Raw genomic sequence first — 9,645 nt, 5'->3', positions numbered from 1 at the left:
AACAGCTGGGTGGTTCTCAGGCACCTGGACATCCCATCTTATAAAGTCTGCTGGTGCAGGAGTGTTCTGAAGAGTGGGTCTCCGGGTCCAACATTTATACCTTATGCCAGGTTTGAAATGGGAGAAACTTCTAAACTTCCCCCCACAGTTCTGGTTTTGGAGTTCCTTTACTTCCCCTGCCAGAGCCTCATGATGTCTGAGGAGACAAAAGGCTAATGTCAAGCTCTTTGTGAGTGCAGGAGGCAGCCCCTATTGAAGTGCAAGTGTGGTAGGTGACAGCTCCACCCCAACCCATTGTGAGAGGATAGACCATCCTGCCAACACCCAGTCCTCCTTTGTGACATTGTCTAGGAGGAATAAACAGACGCCAACTGCACCTAGTCATGTAGCCCAGGACACCGGCACCAAATGGTTAGGACAAGAACATACATCACCAAAATAGTATCCTACCACCTGATTGACTCCATTCGGACTTGTTTCTCCAGAACAAAAGACAACCCAAGCGGGCAGTTTATGGACCCTCACACGCCCTATTGGTTTCATGTTTCATCATATGGTCTCGCCCTGGTCCCTATAAATCAGGGTGGGCCCAACCATCTTCCAGGGAGCTCTTTGAATATTATTCCTGACAGGGTCTGAAATATTAAAAAACACCTAAAGGACACCCTGGTTTCCCTTTATTTTGGATGCCTTTTGTATGGTTAAAATAATTTAGATATGGGGTGTTTTGGGGGAGATTACTACCTACTACCCTAAACTTATTCTTGACAGGTTTCAGACCTTCAAATGGCCTTTTAAAGTCCTGGGCTTTCATCAGGACTGCCCTATGTTGATGCCCCATCCTAATAGTAGTTCTTCAGTCATTTTCTGAAAGCTTTGTAATGACAGTCAGTGAACATACAAGCCTACTTGCCTCTCACAAGATTTTATGGTGTATATCAACACCCTTAATGTTGTCTATTCACACTGGTCGCCGGCATGGTGGCCGGATGAATTGGGGTTATTACCTACCCCAGTGATGAAGGCAAAAAACCTAGGAGTACGAATTGATGACTAACTAAACTTTGAGCTCCAAGTCAACTGGGTCACCTTTTCCAGTTTTTATTTACTCAAAACATTGTAAAATATTCTGCTGTAGATTCCCGCGTACAGTAGAAAGATCATAATCACCTCGTTACTCTTATCCAAGTTAGATTACTGCAATGGCCTTTACCTTATCACACATGAGAAACAGCTTACAAAGTTACTGACGGTTCAGAATGCGCTGCCAGGCTTCTGCTGGGTATTCCAAAGTTCAAATCGATGGCTAAGCACATTCAGATTCTGCATTGGTTCGGGTAGGAAGACGACTCAAATTCAAAGACCTTAGTATAACATAACAAAATGATGTTCAAATTGGCGGAGGGACCTCCCTGTTGTCCCACTCACGTCAAGGGTGTCATGCCACCATACTACCTACTAGACCACTTATTCACCCATGCCGATCTGGGTAGGTAGTATGGTGGCGTGATACCCTTGACGTAAATGTGACAACACGGACACGCCTCTACCAATCTGTATGTGAATTGTATTGAAGTTTAACTTAAGTCAGATGTGGCTAAATTGCTTTCAGAATCATTTGTAGACGTGGAAGCAAACGTGACTGAGGGAAATGTGGAGATTTATAATTTGGGCTGGCCAAATTTAAGGCTGGCCAAATTTAAGGATGATATCCATAATAAGGCAGATATTCCAAGGGAGGCATGCATAACATTATTATATGCAAATTCTGTACATGATAGCTGGCGGACATAAAGTGTTTGGTGCCTGCTCTTTTCATCAAGTCATTCCAAAAGATGGCAGTAAATTGCGTGCTTTGGTCCATAATAATTGCTTCTTGTAAACAAAAAATGTATTAAAACCATTCCTGCTTACCCCGCTACTTCAGGTAGTTTTTTCAATGGAATGAAGTGGCTAATTGTTAGAAATATGATTTTTGGTTGGCTAGGGCATGTGTCAAAGCCAGGCAGGAATCACCACTCTAGTCAGGATAAGGGAGTTACACTTCTAAAATAACCCCTGCACACCCCCTTGGCAGCTTGGCACGAGAAGTCAGGCTTATCTTAGAGGAAGTGTGTAAAGCATTTGTCCGTAACCAACAGTAATACAACGGTATCGGCATGGCAGCGCATAGGGAAGTTGGCGCAGAAATTACCGCTGTACGCGCCGGACCTACGCCTGGAATATCGTGCGCATTTGTCGGTCACACATGAGGCCCCGTCTGTGAGGGTGCTGAGGGAGGCAGTTATCACTCACATGCGGGATGTGTACCCTAACAGCACTTTTATTGAGCAGGGGACCTGAGCCACATTGTGAATCAATCACTTCTGTTCTGCTTTGCGGTTAATCGCTTGCGGAGTGCAGCCCGGGAGCATTATGTCACCTTTCCGGACGAACCTCCGGCTTTGGCGTCTTTGCAGTCTGTTCTCACTGTGCCTAATAATAAGAGGCTAATTTCTAAGTTATATAAACTAATTAAAGGCGAAACAGTGCTGGGCATGGACAAAAGTTGGGCAAGGTGGAACGCCTGTCAGGATGCTGAAATATCTGAGGATAATTGGAAGTACATATGCGGGCTGACTGGGAAACTCTGCATGAATGGAAATCTTAAGATTATTAATTTCAAGTATATACACCAAGTGTACTACACTCCGGCACGACTTCATGGCTATGGCTTGCGCGAGACGGCGAGTTGTGACAGGTGTGGGCAAGATGATGCGGACTTTCTGCACTTAGCGTGGGGTTTCCGAACGGTCGCTGCATTTTGGGAAGCTGTGATGTGCAGTTTGCGTGAGATGGTTGTTGCGGACCTTCCTAGTTCACCACTGGTGTGTCTTCTCTGTTGTGTGCCACATATTAGGGGGGCAAATAGCAAGTTTGTGTGACTGGCGTTGCTCATGGCTGCTAGGCGGGTGGCGATCACGTGGGGGAGGGGTAAGCAACCTGTTCTCAAGGCCTGGCTTGCTGATTTGTTGTATTGTCGGGATAGTCTAAGTGTATATGAGGAGGAGCTGCCCCTGTCGGCTAGGCCGTGAGATATTTGGGAGCCACTGCGATTGTATTTGCTCACACATTCCGGGTAGGGCATTGGTTGAAGCCAAGTAAGAAGGGAGATGTGCTGCAGGGCGTCTATGCCTGTGAGGTCCAATACTGGAAGCGACTGGGTTGCTGTAGAAGCATTTGGATAGTTGTATCGCACAGTGATTGATCTTTCTTAACCCCTTCGATGCTGATGACGGAGCGGTTCCGTCATCAGCATCGGTTGGGCTGTGCTGATGACGGAACCGTTCCGTCATCAGTACAGCCCTGGGGGGGAGCGCTGGCGCCCCCCCCCCCTGTGCAGCGATCTTGTGTTTTTTTGCAGGGGTGGCAGCGGAAGACTTTCCGTTGCCACCCCCTGGTCCCCCCACGCTTCCTGTTGACGTCAGCGCGCACAGCGCGCGCCGACGTCATCAGGAAGCGCTGGACGCGCTGGAAGCCATTTCTTTCCAGCGCGTCCAGCAAAGAGGTTCGTGTTTTGTGCTCCGGTGGGGCGGTTTTCGGTGCCTTGAGGCATCGGGGGGAGGAAACTGTGTTTCCTCTCCCCTGATGTCCCAATGCAGGGCATTCCTGGTGCACGATCGCGCACAGCGTCGCGATCGTGCACCAGGAATGCCCCACTAGACACCAGGGATTGTATTTGGCCATAAATATTTGTGCAGGAAGCGACCCCTTGGGCAAGGGTCGCTTCCTTTGGGGGCTATAATGGTTCTCAGACTTTTCTGCCCCCCCTGGGGCAGATCGGCCTTTTTTTGGCCGATCTGCACCCAGGGGGGGCAGAAAAGCCCACTAGACACCAGGGATTGATATTTGGCCATATTTATTTGTCGAGGAAGAGACCCCTTGGGCAAGGGTCGCTTCCTTTTGAGGCATGAATATTTTCAGACTTTTTTGCCCCCCCTGGGGCAGATCGGCCGTTTTGTTTGGCCGATCTGCACCCAGGGGGGGGGCAGAAAAGCCCACTAGACACCAGGGATTGATTTATATTTATAAAGGAAGCGACCCCTTGGGCAAGGGTCGCTTCCTTAGGGGGATGTAATATTTTTCAGACTTTTCTGCCCCCCTGGGGCAGATCGGCGTTTTTTTTGGCTGATCTGCACCCAGGGGGGGGCAGAAAAGCCCACTAGTCACCAGGGATTTATTTGGATTTGAAAAGGAAGCGACCCCTTGGGGAAGGGTCGCTTCCTAGTGGCCCTAATTTTTTTATAGACTTTTCTGCCCCCCCCCCTGGGGGCAGATTGGCTGGTTTTTATTTACCGTTTCTGGACCCAGGGGGGGGAATAGAAAAGCCCACTAGACTCCAGGGTTATTTTTTTTTATAGGGAGCGACCCGTTGGCCAAGGGTTGCTTCCTTGGGCCCATTTGTTTTCAGTATGTTCTGCCGTGTCTTTATTTGGCCTCTCTGCCCTCCGTAGGGTTGCTTCCAGGGGGCCCACGTTCATAATGATTTATAATCTTCCCCCCTTGGGGACAGACACCCCATTTGTGACATACCCTGTGACATAGCCTGTTGTAATGTGTGTTGTTTTTGTTTCTTCTACTGTGTATTGGTGTGGATGATGTGCCTGTGGTTGGGGAGGACATTGCTGTGGTTGTGGTTGGGGAGGACATTGTTGTGCCTGTGGTTGCGGAGGACATTGCTGTGCCAATAGTGCGGCAAGAGACATCTGGGCTGCAGCCTGGGGCTGCTAGACTTCCAGTTGGTGTAGTGAGACAAGAGGCAGCTGGGCGGCGGCCTGCGGCTGCAAGACTTGACGATGAAAGTTCTGACCTCTGGGTTGCACCACGCATGGTGCAGCCGGCATTGCCTGAATTTACTGGTGTTCCAGGGTGTAGGGTGAACACTGAAAACTTTTTGCCTATTGATTTTTTCAAGTTGTTTATGGATGATGTGTTTTTGGCAGAGATTGTAGAGCAGACTAATTTGTATGCTGAAAATCTTTTGAGGGTGAACAGTGCCAAAAAACCACTAATTATACCTAAGTCTCTTATGTATATGAAAAAGTGTTGTGAAGTTAAAGGAAAAGCTATATCTACACTCTCAACTCCCAATATGTGTTTATGACACAGGGGAAGGCATCCCTTAAGGATAAGACCCCTCACTCACCCGAAGGTGACATGCTTCATCATATGGGGCCTCCTTACCAGTGGCAAAAGCCTGGTCACCACTGGGAGCTACTACTTCGGGGATCTTAAGGAAGGAACTCAGAGATGTTTTCTTATGGAGTAGGATGGTAATCCCATATGTGTGCTGTAAGGGTTGAGTGAGGTAAATTGCAGCGCTGTGTTGTAGGACGGGTGTGAGTTAAAACTGCCTAGTTAGAACACCATTAAACTTTATTCTTGTGTGCTAGCTGACAGGGTTAAAAAGTAACAGCACAGTGGTATGGATTTAAACCACTGTTAGTGATCGGTCAACATGTTTCAGCCTATTGATCTACCTTTAGTATCAGCGGCTTTCATCAGGACCAGGTATTATTACAATGCTGCTGCAGTATTTCGTGAAAAAACCCTAAGTTTGGAAAAAACTTTTTAGAAAAAATAAATTTTAAATTTTATATCACCAGTGTTCCTGCTCAATGTTATTTCTTGTATCAGGTCACATTCTGGATATCTGCAAAAGAGTCAACAAGTGCATTTGACTATAATTGGGAGGGGGAGTGCAAGGACAGGCTAGTCAACAATAACTCCTTACAGTTTAATTGAAGTCAAACAATGGTTTACATATACTTCAAAAAACTAGATCACTTTTATTCTTTTATGTCATATACAGTCTGTATGGTGAACTTACCCACAAAAGTTGGATAGCTCAGCCTCACCTCTACCAGACAAGTTGCTCAGGAGGGAGGCCCCGCTCTGTGGACACAATAGACACTTAGTGATATCTAACCACTCTGTCTTTTTTCTCATATCTCTACAATCAAACCAATACAGGGGGAAAAAACCACACCCAAGGCTATTAAAAAGGTAAAAGTCTGTGCATTATTTCAGTGTTGAATTTCAGAATTATGGCTAGATCTAAGTCACAATGTACTTCAAATTGTAAATTTGGTGTCTAAATTCTCATTCTTAGACATGATGTCATCCTACAGTAAGGAAATGCTGACATTTGTGTAAGTAGTGTCCTAATTATTGTACTCAGACACAATATGTTCATCAATCACAAGTAATAAAGGGTCCTACTGGCACAGTTTACTTCCAAAAACCTACAGTTAACAAACAGTACCAGCAGTGATGGAGTTTCTCAAGTTTCTCTCCCATGAGGATCAAAGTTACCCCACATACAACCAAAATCATTATTCTGCTTAATAAAAACTCACCTGTCCATCGGTACCTCTGCGTGGGGTAGAGCTAACCCCGGGAGGTACCGAACGGCAGGCTCGCCTATGTTTAAATAGTGTTGGCTGAAAGTATTCACACCTGGTTTTCGGCGCCGGGTCCTCGCTGACTTGGTAGTTCAAGGCGAGGCCTGTTTGTGTTGTTTCTCCTACGCATGCGCAAAGGGAAGAGACATACATGCTGCCCATGCGCCCTCGACGATCTCTATCGTCATACCAGGGTGCGCTCTGCGCATGTATAGTATATTGCCGCTTTTCCCATTCTGCTTTTGTATATAGCGCGCATCAGTAAGTAATGGCGAAGTTGTTTGCCCATGCGCGATGTAAATTGTATAATTTTTATCTCGGCTTACCGATCAGATGATTGAGTCACCTCCTTTGATGTGTACTATGATACATATACATTAGATATACCTAGTATATTTATTTATAAAGGCTGTTACACTAACCATATCACCTGCCAATGGTGCCACCGTAAATTTATAATAAGGTTATGTCAATCGAGGTGCCATGGGAGATAATGATCTGGTTTCATAACGAGATGCTAATGCAGTGGTTAGCAACTGTAACTCTTTTATACTTGTTTAAATTACTTATACACAGTCAAATATTGTGGAAGTTCCACCTATTCAATAGTTACAATTATATTTATGGTCTTCATTCTGTCCCGGTCAGTGGATGTCAAGAGATGCAAAACTAGCAGGCATTCTTCTCATCCTGCTTATTTCTTTCTTATACTATCCTTCTGGCCGGGGTAATGCAAAGGATGTTTAAAACTTACTGTTAATGAATGTGTATTCTTAGTAGATCTGGGTCCACGGTATTTCATCATTGAGACCCATACTGTCTGTTTTTAGTTTGTACACCCACTGTTGTTCTTTGTGGAATAATAGTCTTGAAGCATCTGTCACATGGGGTGGAATCCATAGTTTTTTCAAAACCACCCATTTGAGGTCAGTCTCTGTATGGCCCTTATCCAGAAAGTGATTTGTTAACTTTGTGGAGCGTTTGAACAGTGCCAGCCTTAAGCCCCACGCTAGAGCTACCCGGTGGACTCCCACAAATTTGGAGGAGATGAAAAAGTTTTTGGGTTTAACTTTTTTGATGGGCTTGCTTAGGAAACCATCAATGGCTTCATATTGGTCTACTAGTCCCTTGATGGCAACAGCTATATTTCTGGCAGTCATGAGTCGTGATAGGTATTTGCTTCTGCTGCGGATGATGCATTTTGTTGACAATAGTCTTGCTTTGCCACGAGATCACCCTGATTGTGACCGTCTTTTCAAGATTCGGCCTGTCATTGATCATTTGGTTGATCGATTTTCTGAGATCTTTTATCCTGGGAAAGAAATTGCAGTGGATGAGTCTTTGCTGTTGTTCAAGGGCCGCTTGGTATTTCGGCAATACATTCCTAGTAAGAGGGCACGCTATGGAATCAAACTGTATATGCTGTGTGACAGTGAGACTGGATATGTCTCTAATTACAGGGTGTAAACTGGTAAGGAATCCAGGATTAACCCCCCTGGTTGTCCGTCGACTTTGGAGTGACTGAGAAAATTGTGTGGGAACTTGGTCGTGGATTGTTTAACAAAGGCCATCATTTGTATGTCGATAACTTCTACACTGGTGTGCGGTTGTTCAGGGAATTGGCCAAAGTGGACACTGTTGCTTGTGGCACAATCCGCTCAAACCGTAAAGGTTTCCCAAAAGAACTTGTTTGTCGAAAGCTTGCTCGGGGACAGTGCAGTGCATTGCGTTGTGAGGAGCTTCTAGCTGTGAAGTTTTCGGACAGGAGAGATGTCTACATGTTGACTACAATACATGATGAAAGCACTGAACCGGTGACTGTTTGGGGTCAGGTTGCAGAAGTGCGCAAACCTGTGTGCATACTGCACTACAATAAGTACATGGGTGGTGTTGACAGAGTAGATCAGAGGTTGGAACCGTATGCTGCTCTTCGTAAGGCTTACATTTGGTACAAGAAGTTGGCTATCCATCTTTTCCACTTGGCAACCTTTAATGCTTTTGTTGTGTTCCAGAAATCTTGTCCCCAGTCAAAGATGACTTTTGTAAAGTTTCAGGAGTCTGTAATAGGCAGCCTTGTTTTAGTGGAACAGGCAAGTGTTCCTAGAGTTGGAGTGGTGGAGGATGTTGCCAGATTGAAAGATCGCCACTTTCCTGATACAATTCCTCCTACAACCTCAAAAGACTTTCCCAGTCGGAGATGTAGAGTCTGTTGGCGAAGAGGTTTGCGGAAGGAGGTTCGCATGTACTGCCCCGACTGCCCTTCAAACCCCGGGCTGTGTGTATCTGCTTGTTTTAGATTGTACCACACGCAAAAGAATTTTTGGGAGTATCAATGAGTGGTAAAGTGAACTGGTTGGTCTTTATTCTGTAAAACGTATTGTTCAGTTTCAAAGTTTGTATTTGTGTAGTCTTTTTAGATTTAGTTGTCGAGTTAGTAGATTTGTATCAATTTGCAATTTGTTTTTGTTTCTCTTTTATTTAAAAAAAAACTAAAGTTCCTCCGGGCAATGACCCAAACGCGTTTTCACAATGGCGCTCTTCTGGGTGCCGCTCGGCTGGCCATCTTTTTGATACACAAGGCTTTCTTTCTCTATCAGACATTACACAGGGATATGATCTGAGGAACCCCCACCTTTTCCAATACTTCCAACTCAGGCATTGGCTCACGGACCCAGCTATTGTTGACAAGGTGGGTCGCCCAATGACGCCCTTTGAGAAATGGCTACTCACCAAGGAATCTGACAAACACCTCATTTCAGACATTTACAAACTGCTGACGCCGACACCCGGCCCGGATAAGACCCCGAGCCAGAGACGTTGGGAGACCGAGATAGGCAGGACGCTCACATCAAGGGAATGGCAGGATATATACTACAGGGCCTCACATACCACACGCAACACGGCAGCGAGAGAGTCCGCAGTGAAGTTAGCAATGTATTGGCACCTCACCCCCGTTCGACTTCATGTGGGTAACCCATCACGTAGCGAACAATGTTGGAGACACTGTGGGGAACGTGGCACCTTAACTCATCTCCTTTGGGAATGTCGAGAGGTCCGCGGGTACTGGGAGGCGGTACTAGATGACATTGACTCCTCCTTTGACACCGAGGTCCCGCGTTTCCCAGCTTATACCATCCTGGGGCTTCCCAATGCACTCACATTCCCCTTGAAATCATTAAGGGGCCGTCAAATGGGAATTGCT

This window comes from Lissotriton helveticus, chromosome 12 (genome assembly GCF_964261635.1).
Source record: "Lissotriton helveticus chromosome 12, aLisHel1.1, whole genome shotgun sequence".
In the NCBI taxonomy this organism is placed as follows: domain Eukaryota; kingdom Metazoa; phylum Chordata; class Amphibia; order Caudata; family Salamandridae; genus Lissotriton; species Lissotriton helveticus.
Note: the sequence above shows the minus strand (reverse complement) of the source record.